This window comes from Myotis davidii, unplaced genomic scaffold (assembly GCF_000327345.1).
Source record: "Myotis davidii unplaced genomic scaffold, ASM32734v1 scaffold53, whole genome shotgun sequence".
Classification (NCBI taxonomy): Eukaryota; Metazoa; Chordata; class Mammalia; order Chiroptera; family Vespertilionidae; genus Myotis; species Myotis davidii.
In genome coordinates this window covers 5016871-5031738 of record NW_006286140.1, presented here as the reverse complement: position 1 = coordinate 5031738, position 14868 = coordinate 5016871, and the positions used below count along the sequence as shown (strand labels likewise).

Genomic DNA, 14868 nt, shown 5'->3' with positions numbered 1-14868 from the left:
TATGAAATTTTTATACACCAGTAATAAACACTCAGGAAGAGAAACTAAAACAGCAACCTCATTTACCTTTGCAACAAAAAATTAAGATACCTAGGAATAAATTTAACCAACAAGGTAAAGGACTTATACTCAGAAAATTAAAGGATGCATAAAAGAGAGATGGAGGAAGACATAAACAAATGGAAGAATATACCATGTTCATGGATTGGTAGAATCAACATCATTAAAATGTCCATACTAGCCAAAGCACTCTATAGATTCAATGCAATCCCCATTAAGATACCAATGGAATATTTCACAGACCTAGAACAAATTCTCCAAAAATTCATCCTATATAATACAAGGCTAATACACCAATTGTCCCCTTGGGAGTTCAACCAATCAGGAGTTCTACTGCTCACTGTGACCTGTGCTGACCACTAAAGGATGGTGTGGAACAAAGGAAGGCCCCAGCTGCAGCCAGCAGCTGGGGGAAGGGAGGCCCCAGCCAGCAGCCGGCAGCCATCTGCCAGGGAAAGGATGGCACCAGCCAACAGCTGGAAGTCCCCAAAAGGCCCTGATCACTGGCCAGGCCTAGGGACCCTACCTGTGCATGAATTTCATGCACTGAGCCTCTAGTATGGAATAAAAAAGACCCTGAATAACCATAGCAATGCTGAGAAAGAAGAACAAAGTAGGAGGGATCTCAATACCAGATATCAAGCTATAATACAAAACCACTGTCTTCAAAACTGCCTGATACTAGCACAAGAACAGACATATAGACCAATGGAACAGAACAGAGAACCCAGAAATTGACCCAAGCCAGTATGCTCAATATTTGACAAAGGAGGCAAGAGCATACAATGGAGTCAAGATAGTCTTTTCTCAATAAATAGTGTGGAGAAAATTGGACAGATACATGGAAAAAATAAAACTAGACCACCAACTTACACCACACACAAAAATAAACTCAAAATGGATAAAGGATTTAAATGCAAGATAGGAAACCATAAAAATCTTAGAGGAAACCATAGGCAGCAAAATATCAGACATATGTCAAAGCAATATTTTTACTAATATAGCTCCTAGGGCAATGAAAACTAAGGAGAAAATAAACAAATGGGACTATATGAAACTAAAAACCTTTTGCACAGCAAAAGAAACCATCAACAAAACAGCAAGAAAACCCACAGCCTGGGAGAACATATATGCCAATGTTATCTCTGATAAGGTTTTAATCTCCAAAATTTACAGGGAACTCATGCAATTTAACAAAAAGAATGTAAACAACCCAATCAAAAAATAAGCAAAGGACCTAAATAGACACTTCCTAAAAGAGGACATACAGAAGGACAAGAGACATATGAAAACATGCTCAAAGTCACTAATCATCTGAGAGATGCAAATCAAAACGGCAATGAGGTACCATCTCAGACCTGTCAGAATGGCTATCATCAGCAAATCAACTAATGACAAGTGCTGGTGAGGATGTGGAGAAAAAGGAATCCTCATACACTGCTGGTGGGAATGCAGACTGGTGCAGCCACTGTGGAGAGCAGTATGGAGTTTCCTCAAAAAATAAAAAACAGTGGTACATCTATACAATGGACTACTACTCTGCTATAAAAAATAAAAGGAACTTTTACCTTTTGCAACAGCATGGATGGACCTGGAGAGCATCATGCTAAGTAAAATAAGCCAGTCAGAAAAATGATCCTACTCTAGGGTGGGATGGGAATTAGGAAAAGTTGAGTAGGAGTTAGCTAAGAAAAAGATAATTAGGACAATGAAGAGAGGGGAGAATATAAGCAATGATATGCAAGCGAGGAAAGTGTGTATGGCTGGAGAACTCCTAAAGAGATTCATTGGCTATCTGATTGAACTGGAGCCAGTGCTGTCTGATGGAACCTTCAGTATCAGTGGGGGTGTTCATATTCTCCTCTCACCATTTGACTGCCTCTAGCCACATGTGACCATTAATCCCTTGAAATGTGGCAAGTGTGACTGAGGGATGACATTTTAAATTTTATTCAATCAGTTTTAAGTCATTTAAAAATACAGTTAAGCAGACATCTATGGCTAGTGGCTACTCCATCAGAAAATGCAACTATAAATTATGAGCTGCTAAAACATGAGGCAGAATACAAGTTCACATGTCTCAGAGTTTTATAAACATGTTAAGTAGTTTGAATTTTACCCTAAAGAGGAGTTAGGGATGAAGAATTTTAAGCAGGGAGTAATGTGATATGATTTCTTTAGAAATATCACTCTAGCAGCTGTGTTTAGCACGGGCAGAGAGGATCAAGGCTAGAGACGAAGACAGTAGGTAAGCCATCAGAATGAAACAGGTAAGAAGTGATGAGGGCTCAAATGAAGACAGTGGGAGGGGATATTAGGAGGAGGCGGCAAATGTGATTGGATGTGAGATTAAACAACAAAGGGAGGAGTGACTGCCTGGTGTTTGAAGCAAGCACAGGAGGAAGAAGGTGGCAGGCACAGCATGCACAGTAGGAGTTAAGAAGGTTATGACGGGTTCCTCTGTCTCAGCGAGTTTGAGTTTAAGTTGCCCGTGGGATAGTGAAGTGAAAAATGTATAATAAGGAGTTAGGCACATTAATAAATAAACAAAGAAACAAAAATGGCACCTAGACATATTTTGTTAGTGTTTATATTCATTGGCAGAAAATTTCATGATAATTTTTTATTATCTTTCACCCTCAAAAATGCAAATTTAATTAAATACATTCAATATTGAAAGTATAAAACATAATGTAATGAGAAAATTAAAGTGCTTTAAAGTTTCACTTTGCAAATCATTGTATAGTGTTTTGAAAAGCATCTTAGTTACCTAAACTTTTGGACCAGTTATACTAGCCCAGATACTAAATTATAGCGTATTTCCAAAGGTTCATTCTAATAAATGATATCCATATTAAATATATTTTATTTTAGTATAATATGAATGTCTTTTTACTTGCCAATGAAACAGTCCCTTCCTCCCATTTAAAGAAGTTTTTATTGCTTCAGAATTCCTTCTGGAAACTATTATAATTACACTCCAGGTTTCAGCAGATAATTATGTCTCATCTCAAAACATGCAAAAAAAGAAAGAAAAGAATAGTCAAATCTCCACAATGAATATTTTAGTTACCTAAACCCATATCTGACATCTAAACAAAATCCCTTTTTAGCTCACTAAATAAATTTTAATTTTAGGCATTAGTACCAGTAATAAAATGATCATTGGTTTAAAATTCCTCTTTGGAGCTTGATGTTATTTTTCCAGTGATTTATATGCATCTTTGCAATTTTAACACTGAATATCCAGTTCTTTTATGTGGTTCCTTTGAATATATAAGGCATATCTCCAAATTCTAAACTGGCTATACCCTAAAACGGTGATTTTCAACGGGTATGCCATAGCACAATGGTGTGCCTCAAGAATTTTTGAAACATTCAATACCTGACTATTTAGTCAGGGACATGGACAATCTCTTTTCCATTAGATTGACAAATAAAAAAATAACGATGGTAAACAAAACAATAGCTGTCTGGTGTGAATGGATCAAAGTTATACCTAATTTTTTTTGTCAAATTGGCAAAAAATATAGTATATTTTTTATGTGCTGCAGAATTTTAGTAATTAGTTAATGTGTGCCATGAGATGAAAAAGGTTGCAAATCCGCAGTTCTAAAAGTTTGAGTAAGCAGTTTGGCACCAAGAATACAATTTTGCCGTAGAAACAATGTTGTAAATGTTTGAGAGATTCCCAGGATAATATACAAATGCCTGTTTGCCTTGTGGATGATGGAACTGTTAGTACTGAGGAGCTAGAAGGCTGTTGAGACCCTAAAACCTGGATGCAGAAGTGATGAAAACCCTGATGAAGGGCTGCAAATTAGAGAAAGAAGGGAATTTAAATAATCTGTAGAAAAAGGACAAGGGCTGGAGAGAGTGAGCATGGTGAATACTTGTTGAAATGGTGAGGGAGAGAGGAGAGAGGAGAGAGAGAGAAAGAAACTATATCATTCCTGATGCTGTTTCCAATTTAACTTTCACCTTAACCCTCGTGGCTAGTGAAGGAGGAAAGAAAGAGGATTGGAGATGGAGAATTTTCTTTCTCCTTTCCCCTCCCAGAATTGTATTCTGTGAGCTACCTGCCCCATTCTCTAAATCTGACCACATAGTGGTAAAAAGACTGTATACAAATAAAAACACTTCAAAAACAAAGAGTACCCAGTGAATTGTTTTATGTAGATAATTATAACGTTGGCCACTGTCTTCCAGAACAATCGCCTGCTGCGGCCACACAGCTGTAATGAAGAGATCAAGCTGTGAAGTGAAAGTCTCCTCACCCTCTGGGATTAGATTTCAGATTCGCCTAATTCCAGAAGGGCTTCTGAACACCAGCAGAAGAGAACACAGCAGAAAGCAGCAGCAGAAGGAATTGTCTTGATCTCCGCTTTGCCTGCCTGGAGAAAAGGTGCCTCTGCAGGAACGCGGTTTGCAAACAATGAGCATCTTTTGTGTTCCTTGTTGGCACAGCAATTGATTCTAGTTAGAGATTGGCTGGGTGCCACTGCGCAAGCAGTTCATCTTTTCTGTGATGAAGAATACAGTAGGAAGAGCTGCAATCGAGGCTTTTTATTCTTTTCTTATCCTGGGAGACTCACTATATCCTTTCTTTCTGCGACCCCCTCTACCGCCGCCAACTGCGTGCATTTCATAGCTCACATTTTGTAATACTAAAAATGGTATAAAGAACAAAAATAAACCTTTCAAGACATTTAAAAAAATAAGCTGGCAGAAGACAATTTCTGAAAACCAATATTCTCTCCCCTTTCTTGCAACGAATGTGATTTATGTTTACCTTTTCTGTCCTAAGAAAAACCAAACCAAAACATCGTACTAGGTAAGAGCAAAAGGTAAGGGGAGTTTATTCACACTTTATAATGACTTCCCATCTCATTGAGAGAAAAAGAAAAGGAATCTCAATCATTTTGCCTTTTGGATCTCACCTTGTACACTCTCAGTTTTCTCTGCACCAGACTCTTGCTATTCCTAGAATTTACTAGCCAAATGGCTACCTCCGGACCTTTGCACTTGCTCTTCTGCCAGATAGTCAATATTCTTCCTTCGTTACTTCTCTCCTGTCTTGGCTCAAATGTCCTGTCTCAGTGAGTCTTCCTGATCACCCATTTAAAATCCATTTCTCCCATGTCCTTTTCCTCCTTTTTTTCCTCTCATCATCTGATAAACTGCACATTTTAATTATTTATTTTCTGTTTCCCTCATCTAGAATGTAAGCTTTATGATGTCACGAATTTTTGTTTTATGCATTGCTGCATTCCTAGTGCCAAGAGCAGAACTTGGAGCATAATAGTGCCTCCAAAAAATGTATCTAAATGAATTAATGCATAGGTGTACACTGACTACAGGTGAAAGGGATCTACATCAAAATGTGTTTATCTCCATTGTCATAGGAACAGACCTAGCTTAAGTTTTAAACAGTCCATCCTGAAATCTTGTGTGAAGAAAAGTTATAGCAGGGTATAGAGGATCAGTATGAGGCTGTTGCAATAATCTATTCAAGAAATTATGGTGGTTTAGAGTAGAGTCAGTGGTGAAGGTGATGTAAAGCATTTGCTTATCTTCTGAAGGTCCAAACAATAGGATTTGTTGATGAAGGGGATGAGAGAAAATAGAAAATTAAAGGTGAATCCGCCTTTAGACTGAACATTTGGTAAAATGGTGTTGCATTTGCTGAGATGAAGAGGACTAAGGGAGGACACATTTGTGGGAGGAAGGGGGAGAGAAGGAATTTGGCTTTAGACACATTAAGTTAAAGGGAATATGTAAATCTACAATTGAAGGGAGTGGTTCAGTCTGGAGATAAACCTTTTGTAATTGTCAAAACACTATGGTATTTAACGATATGTGGTCGTTAAGACCAGAGGAAGGTGATTTCCTCTTGGGAAGAGAGAGAAAATAGAAATGTACAAGAGTGATTAACAACATAAGGGCCGATAGAGGGGTCAAATAGGATCTTTTTCAATCATAGCCTAAAATAATGCAAGAATCTTGTGACTTCGGATTTTCAATATTTTGAAGGACTTACCAGCAAATAACCCTAACCTTTCTAGATAATATGCCAGTGGTCTCTAAATAGAATATGCAGACTCTAGACAGGCCAAAAAGGTTACATTGAGGAAAAGAAAGAAAGAAAGAAAGAAAGAATTAGATATTTTTCTTGTAAGTTAAAATTTAATATACTATTCTATTATAGGCTTTATGTGAAATGAAAGTAATACCCTTGTATATGCATGTATGCCTAAAACAGTTTTAAAGGTGAATGATCCAAACTGTTTGGAAAACAGTACAGTTGTGACAGAATCTGCAGAAACCTGAAAAGGCCTCCTTGCTCTTTGTGCTATGGGTCATCTGAAGACATATCACCATCCTGTGCTTGGATGTGGGGGGAAAGGGCCCTGAATTGACCAACTGCTTGGCCAGGGCCTTAGGATCTGCCACGTCAGCATGAACATGCTTATCTAGCACACTCTTTGCAGCGACCCTGAGAGATCCTGGCGCTCTGAGTCACCCCTGGCTCGCACACTTACAGATAGCATCCTGCAGTGCCCTGTTGGTCCTCGGCCGCTACAGCCAGAGGAATATCGGTTGCACAGTGAAATCTGAGGGTTTGCAAATATTGCCCTGCTTCCCTTTGTTGTGTTTTTCTGCAATTATTTCATCGGACAGAGACCCTCTAGGGTTCCTGCATTTGTCCTGTAAGGAGAGGGTCCAACCCAGCGAAGTCTGGAGGCTATTGAAAAACCCTGCGTGCAGCACTGTGATCATTTCTCGTCATTTATTTTTGCTGAAGCTATGTACCTTTGATTAAACCGGGCACAGCGCTTTAGGAGCCACTGATACACATCAAAGAAGTTAGCTCTCCTAGATCAAAATAGACGGAAGGTTTGGACCTGGACCAGCGCTGTTTGAACACTAAGAACAGGCTGCAGCAGGAGGCAATTGCTTTTGGACAAGAATCAGGAAAGAACCAAATGCATTTTCTCTATTTCTCCCTTCATTAGCAGCATGGCAAATGCCTTCATCCTACCAGAAGAGAAATCTTTATTGGGTTTTTATCCCAAAACCTGTTTGGAAGATAAAATTTGAGGTGGAAAACTTTAAACAATCTTCTAAATTATTAAACTTTATAATAAAGGCAAACATAATTTAAGTTTGATGAGTAGTATAAATACCTTGACTGTTCCCTTTATTTTATATGCAGTTGTAGACAGAGCCCAAATATGTTTGAAGGCTGTGTATTTACTTGTCTTTATTTAGTGAGCTGGGGACAATTAGAAAGAACACATAGATGCATCATAAATAAAGTCTAGAGGAAAAGAATATACATGAATGTAGGCCTTTGAGAACTTTTTTCCGAAGAAATTTTGAGAGAATAAAAGACTTGCATTTTTATAACATCCATTTTCAGAAGCGAGTACCTGATTTATTATAGATATCCATTAAGTATCTGTATAAATTCTATAAAATGCCTATTTCTAAATTATACTATTATAAATGAATTTATTAAACAGACTATACATCATCTACTTAAAAATAAATTCAGTCACATTGGTAGAAGGACAAGTACAATCATTGGAATGAAACAACTAATAACCAGTAATTCTGTTTTACTTCTCTAATAATGAGATTTGTAAATGCTGAGAGATTAATGACTTCATTTGTTTTATACAATAGATCTCTAATGTCGCCACCATTATTGATCCCTGTCTATAGATGAAGCCATTGAAGCTCTGAGAGTAAATTAATGTGCCTGTGATCAATCAACTATTTGAATAAGGGACAAACAAGCTTTTTCTAAAAGGGACAGATAGTAAATATTTTAGGCTGTGTGGGCTCTAGGGCTGTTGTTGCAACTACTCAACTGCAGAGGTAGCAGGAAAGCATCCATAGACTGTGCGTAAAGAAGAGTGGGGCTATTTGGGGTCATGTTATTTATGGACCTGAAATTTAAATTTTATATAATTTTCAAGTCATGAAATATTGTTCTTTTGCTTTGTTCCCCCTTAACTATTTAAAAATGTAGACTCCACTCTTAGCTTGCAGTTAAGACAAAAAAAGTTGTGGGTTAGATTTGGCCCGGAGGTGGTAGTTTACCATTTCCTTACAGAAGTGATAGGGTCAGGACTCAGACCTGGATTTTCTACCCCAGCCTGTGTTCTTTCCACTACACCATGTGGATTTGTTTTATAATTGAGGAGAGACCCTGCTCTGAGACTTGAAATCTGGAGAGTTTTACTGCTGTTCCTACTTTTGAAATTAAGTACAAGACTCAAACATATTAAGCTCTGCCTCCAAAGAGAGAGATAGAGTAATCACCAGCAGCAGAGCAATTAGCAGAGAGAGAGCCAATAGCAAGCCCAGCGAACACTTCATTGTCAGCTAGAGGGTTTGGCTAAAAGTAAATTTAATACTCATTAAAAAATGAACATTGCTTTAATGCCACTTCAGAGGCTGGTAAATCGTAGTTAGCTCTAAGCAATTCAGGAAGCAGTCCCACGGCTTCAAGGCTGACATCCACTCACAAACAAATCCTTCACACGGCAGGAAGGTTGGGAGAAGCCCCATCTTGGAAAGGTTAGGAGCCCCCTGAAAAAGTCCAGACTGGGTAGTGCCCCTTATGAAATGCGATAAGCATGGTCATGAGTGGAAGAGAGGGTAGGCATTGATCCTACAGAAAGGCTGGCATGCAAACTTCCTGAAGTAGAGCCCCACCGAGGAAAAGTTCTGAGAATTGCACCTGCTTATGAAAATAGTGATTAAAAACACACTCCGATCAAAGTACATTTCATCATTTTTATATTTGTTTTTCTCTTCCAGTACCATGATTTACAATGGCCCCTCTGAAGCATGGAGCTGAAATCCTTTTCCCTAATCCCCTTCCTCCCTGAATGATTTTGTTGGGATAGAGTTGTTCATGAGAGCTGAGCAATTGCTGCTATGCTGCGGAATAAAACTGTCGGGGTGATTTAAAAATACATATTGCAAGATGTAAGAGAATGCATTTTTAAAACCTTGTCATGTTTTCTTCTGTGGAAAACAAAGGCAGTGACAAAGAGAGTTCAAAATAGAAAGATTTTTGTTAACTGTGAGGCACGTATAGCCTTACAAGCTCATCAGAGTGCCAGGAGCCCTAGCAGGTATTCATGTGTCTTGGATCTAAAACAGCAGGAGCCTATTGCCCAAGTGACAGATGACTTCAGAGAAATGTACTTGAATAAGTAAATACGTGAAGGAAGGAAATGAGTAACTAACCACATACAAGTACATACACGTATTTTTATTATAGATGTAGGGGGTTTGGGATGCAGAGGATTGATCATTCATAATCCCCATTTTCCTTTTGTTCTGGTTGATTTTATAGCATCATAGAATTAACCTAAAATGTAAAAAAAAATAATAACATAAAATGCTAGACTTGTTTTTAAATTGCTTTTGGTTTTATATTTGCCTACAGCCTATATTTGAAGAACTTGTAATATGCACACATGGGGCCGTTGAGACATTCTTTCATCAGATTGGCATTAATATAGCTTGTATCATAAAGAATATTCCATTCTGTACTTCCCTTTGAAGGGGAAAATACATATTCATGCCTTATTGTGAGTGAATAAGGGAGAAAAGAAAGTACGCAGAAAATAGATCATTTTACTCTTGCCATCTAGATAGATAGATAGATACCAGCAGAGTGACAGGTAGATATATATATGTTTTAAGCACAGAAACATATATTTGGAGTTTTACAAATAAGTTTTCCCAAACTTTTTTTTTTAATTGAAGCACATAGAAAATGATATTTTTTTTTTTTTACAAAGGGTATTACATATGTGTCCATTTTTTTCCCCCGCCCTAGACAGTCCCCTAGCCTCCCCTATTCCCCAGGTATTTTTCTTTCATTGACTGGCTTATTTCACTTAGCATAATGCTCTCCAGTTCCATCCATGCCGTTGCAAATGGTAAGAGTTCCTTCCTTTTTAGAGCAGCATAGTATTCCATCGTACCCTGTGGTAAATGGGAAGGAGTTTGAGAACATCTATTTGGGGTTTGGTTAAAAATATTCTATTATTTTATGTGCTAGGATATTGTAAAATTGTGGTAAAAGAAATAAAATGGAAAGTATTAGGAAAGGTGTAAATTATTTTTAATAAAACTTTTACTAAAATATCAAAATATTTAAAGAGAAATTTGAATTAGTTCCTATGAATATATCCTTTCATACCAGTGTTTGAGCTTGAAAGGGCTCTATATATAATTCTTAGTCAAGGGTTTGCAATGAGAGTTTCTTCAAATTTATGGCATTTATGGTCTAAAAAATACTTCCATATGAGTAAATAATATATATATATTTCAGTCATTTACATTTGATTTTAGTAGGATCTAATAGATTTTTTTTCTTAAATTATCTACTATATTGAAATTCCTTGAAAAATGTGTTTGGATATCAAACCCAAGTGAACTTTTTCTATACCGATCATGTCAGTAATAATGAAGCTCCAAAGTGTGCATACATTTGTTAGAGCAGCCACCCTGCAGTCAGCTTGTATGCAAATAAAAAGCACATTCAACAAATGGACATAAGTAAATGATGGGTATAAAGATGAGGGTTCAGGGCCTCTTCAGAAATGTACCTGCCAGTAATTCCCCTCCCCTCGCTTCCCCATTTCTCCATTTCCCACCTGCAGGACTCATTTTGGGATGAGTGCCACCTATTTCTGCACTTGATGCATTAACTCTAAGAGACCACGCTCCCTGGATGGTAATGGGGAACCACCGACTCTGCAGCTGGTACAGATGCACATCGCTGGTGCTTAAACATCTGTGTGGCTACACTCAGCTATTGCAGTGGGTGAGTGGCATGTTGCTCATGGTCTTCTTTACCGTAAGCTCTTTGGTGGGCCTTTGTACAGCTCCATGGATTGCCCAAAGAGACAGAAAAGAGGTTGCATGTGCATATCCAGCCCTGGCCAGGGCTTCATCTATGCCCCTCAACTTTCCAACCCCCCAACCACAAGAACCAATCTCCAGATTTGGAATACCTCCTTTCATCTCCAGAGGAACTGGGACTCAGGGACTCTAGAGTCACCCTGAAAGATTCTGTAAAAGAGATATGCTACCAAACTCTGAGCAACCAGCATTAATGGGGAAGGCGGGGCTCTCTGTGCAGCCCTGGAACCAAGGACTCTTCTGTGTAGGAGGGAGTCAGCTCCTTACCAACCATTACATCCCAAATTTACCTCAATCACTACACTCAACCAAGGAAGCTATGGTTACTGATTCCTGAGCTTTTGTTTGCACCTGTCTCCCCTGAGCAAAAGGCAATTGTGAAAACAGAAAAGCAGAGCCTGGTCAACATCAGAAACATAACTGAAAGGCCTCAAAATTAGTTTTTGCTTCATATGTTGCTAATCTTTGAAAACGCTTTTCTGTATAGCAAGATTTGCTGACATAAAAACTGCAGTCTTGATGAATTCATGGAATTATGAAGAACTGAAAAGTATATTTCTTAAATAAATCACATCTCTTGCCTAAATTTTATCTTACCCAGAGATTGTTGTAAAAATTTTACTGTGATCTTGGTCAACGTATTAAGTAAATTTAGCATTTAAAAATGTATGTTTTGTATGAGGTAAAAATGAAATCACTTATAATTCAAATTTCAGAAATTTCTTTTTTAGAATTTTCAAAATAATTCTTACTATATGGAAACTACTTGTTAAAAAGAGTCTCCATCCTTCATGTGATCCAAAAATCTAAGTATTCTAAGAATAGGAACTTCAAGGTCAGGTTGAAAATGTGGTGTTTTTATTTTGGTTTTTTTAAAATATATTTTATTGATTTTTTACAGAAAGAAAGGGAGAGAGATAGAGAGTTAGAAACATCGATGGGAGAGAAACATCGATCAGCTGCCTCCTGCACATCTCCTACTGGGGATGTGCCCGCAACCCTGGTACATGCCCTTGACCGGAATCAACCTGGGACCTTTCAGTCCGCAGTCCGACGCTCTAACCACTGAGCCAAACCGGTTTCGGCAAAATGTGGGTGTTTAGATATAATTTCTACAAGACCAGGATAAATCACATCAAGCATTCCCAAGCTGATGCTTTCACAGCTACTGGCCATCTCTCTGAAGTCAATACAGGTACCTCAACACTGCAAGGCCACACTCTCATTATTTACTTACACTGATACAGCCATCGTTCAGCAATTTAGCAGACAAAGCAAATTAAAAATAAGTTGCACTGATAAATGTAATTAACCCACTTTAAATTTCTAGGCTTTAATATTTTAGTAGGTTTTCTCTAGTGTTCTTAATCACATGCATAATTACTTTTCCTCATTCCTTTGATTTAATAACAGAAAAATCTGAATAATCTTCGTAGAAAAATATGCAGGGGGAAAAACTGACCTGAGAGAGTATAAATGTTATCAAAGCCCTGTGGTTACTTCATATATGATCAAATGTAAAAGGAAACCTTGATAATCATACTGACCATGTTTAGAATAAATAAATACACTGTTTTCTCCAAGTATGATTATGGTGGAGAAAGCGAATGTTTATCTAGTTAGTCTTGAGTAGTTTGTGTCAAAATGGAAACAGACAAAAATAAAACATAGCTCCAGCATATAAATCCCGGACACAAGCTGACTTCCACACAACTTTATTTCTCCCCATTTTCTTAGGTGCAGGGATGCTCAAATTCCAGAGAATAGGCGAAACACTCAATTACTTAGTAAGTAGCCTTTGAAAACATATTTAAATGGTTTACTGTTGTCAAACTCAAAGTTTCTCAATGAATGCATATCAGAAAAATAGTTTCAAAATACATATTTTACCTCAGGTAAATTGAGCAAATAAATGACTAATAAACTCACCCCCTCACCCTCCAATCTGCTCCAGTTTGGTGACCTCTTAAACTCAAGGAAACCAATAAAGAAATACTATTTAGCCCAGCTGGTGTAGCTCAGTGGATTGAGTGTCTGTTCATGCACAGAGAAGTTGTTGGTTGGATTTCTGGTAAGGGCACATGCTGGGGTTGCTGGCTCAATCCCCACTGGGGGCATACAGGAGGTAGGGATCGATGATTCTCTCTCATCAATGTGTCTCACTCTCCCTCTTCCTTCCTTTCTCTAAAAAAATCAATAAAAACATATTTAAAAAAGAAATACTATTTATCCTGAGGTAGGTTTAGACTCTGTGTGTGTGCATTCATGCACATATCTGTATACAGACAAAATCAGCTTCTCACCCTACACCTCAGTGCAAAAACTACCGAATTTGCCTTTAGAAGCTCTCAGTCTCCTCTGAGATCCTTGTCGCTGCTTGCGTGCTGTGAGGCGCAGTTAGGATGAGGGCTGGCCAAGAATCCATGCTTCAGTTTCCCAGTTGAGGATTATCGCTCTGACCGTGCTTTCCTCTTTCTGCCTTGGTTGGCAAGGGAATGGCAAGGGAATGCCGGGCTTCATTCAGAAACCTTAAAACATTTGCAGCTTCTGGGAGGCCAGGGAGGGAGTTTCAGGGAAGGTCCAAGAGTTCTCAGAGCTGCTTTCCCTAGAAGTAGAGGTGTCTAAATATAATATGCAAATAAATATATTGTATGCAAATAAAAAGCACATTCAACAAATGGACATAAGTAAATGATATGTATAAGGATGAAGATTCATCTTGTTTAGAATAAATAAATGAATAAATTAGTACAGGAGAGAATAAGAATCAGCCCGTGGACACTACATGTTAATTACTTAGAATTAGGGTCATTCGGTCCTAACAATACCTCCTATTGGTGGACAAATTCTGCAGATTTTCATACATCAGGGTGAATGCAGTCTGTGAATACTGAGTTACTATGCAGTTATTCTTTTCTGCTCTTCTTACCACCTCCTTTTCCTTTTAACTTTGTACCTTCTCCTAGAAAAAGCAATCACACTAAACATTTACTAACATGGTCTTCAAGCACATTGGAATCACTTCACCTGCAGAGCTGTCCAAAATACTCTTGCCTGGGTCCCACGCCCAAAGGTTTGGGTCCGGGGTGGGCCTTGGTTACAGGATTTTTTAAAGCTCCCCCAAGATTCTTATATGCAGCCCAGATTGAGAAACATTGCCTTTTGGAGAAAATAGCCCTAGGCACGGAGTGAGAGGTGTTTAAAAAATGTGAGTAAATCACAAGCATCCAATGTTCTGCTTCCAAGAGAGAAAGATACCGATTGCCACAGCGTAAGTGATAGCCCAGCCACCTTTATTCAGAATCTGCCGCTTTGTTCACTGTTTTACAGTCTCCATGTTATTAATTTTCTGTTCCATAAACCTGACAAACATAATTGTTAATTACATACCCTGCACTCCACCCTCACAGTAATGGCTGCTCTCAGAACCCGCATCTGATATAAAGCTATAGTGCAGTGCCCCACTATATTAAATTTCAATTTAATTATCTTTATTACAGCATCACCTCCTTGGAGGAAATGATTAACTCTGAGATGGACTTATAATAGAAGAGAAAGGCATTGAGGGAGGCTTGCCCTAAAGCCCTGTGCTACTATAGAGGCTTCCATCGCAGGCACATGAGCAGCAATAAAAAGGTTGAAAAATGAGCTTCTCTTCCACTTCCATGGATCCCTGTGAAGTGATCCCTCAAAGGTCTTAATGGCACACACAAAGTGAATGGCATGAGAAATGAAACTTTAATGCACAACTCGTGTGTGTGTGTGTGTGTGTGTGTTTGCGCGTGTGTGCACTTCAGGTAAAAGCAATAATTTTCAAATAATTAGTACAGGAGAGAATAAGAATCAGCCGAC

The 14868-nt window shown here is 38.2% G+C and overlaps 1 long non-coding RNA gene across 1 annotated transcript in view; it reads right to left on the bottom strand.

Moving 5' to 3' along the window:
- LOC107182067 overlaps window positions 1–9669 on the bottom strand; it is a 13577-nt gene extending 3908 nt beyond the window's left edge. Inside the window, exons 1-2 of the long non-coding RNA XR_001512783.1 lie at window positions 9659–9669; window positions 5086–5088 (exon numbers count right to left, since the gene is read on the bottom strand). This is a non-coding gene — a long non-coding RNA (uncharacterized LOC107182067). The remainder of the gene's footprint in view (window positions 1–5085; window positions 5089–9658) is intronic.
- Window positions 9670–14868: the final 5199 nt, after the last annotated feature.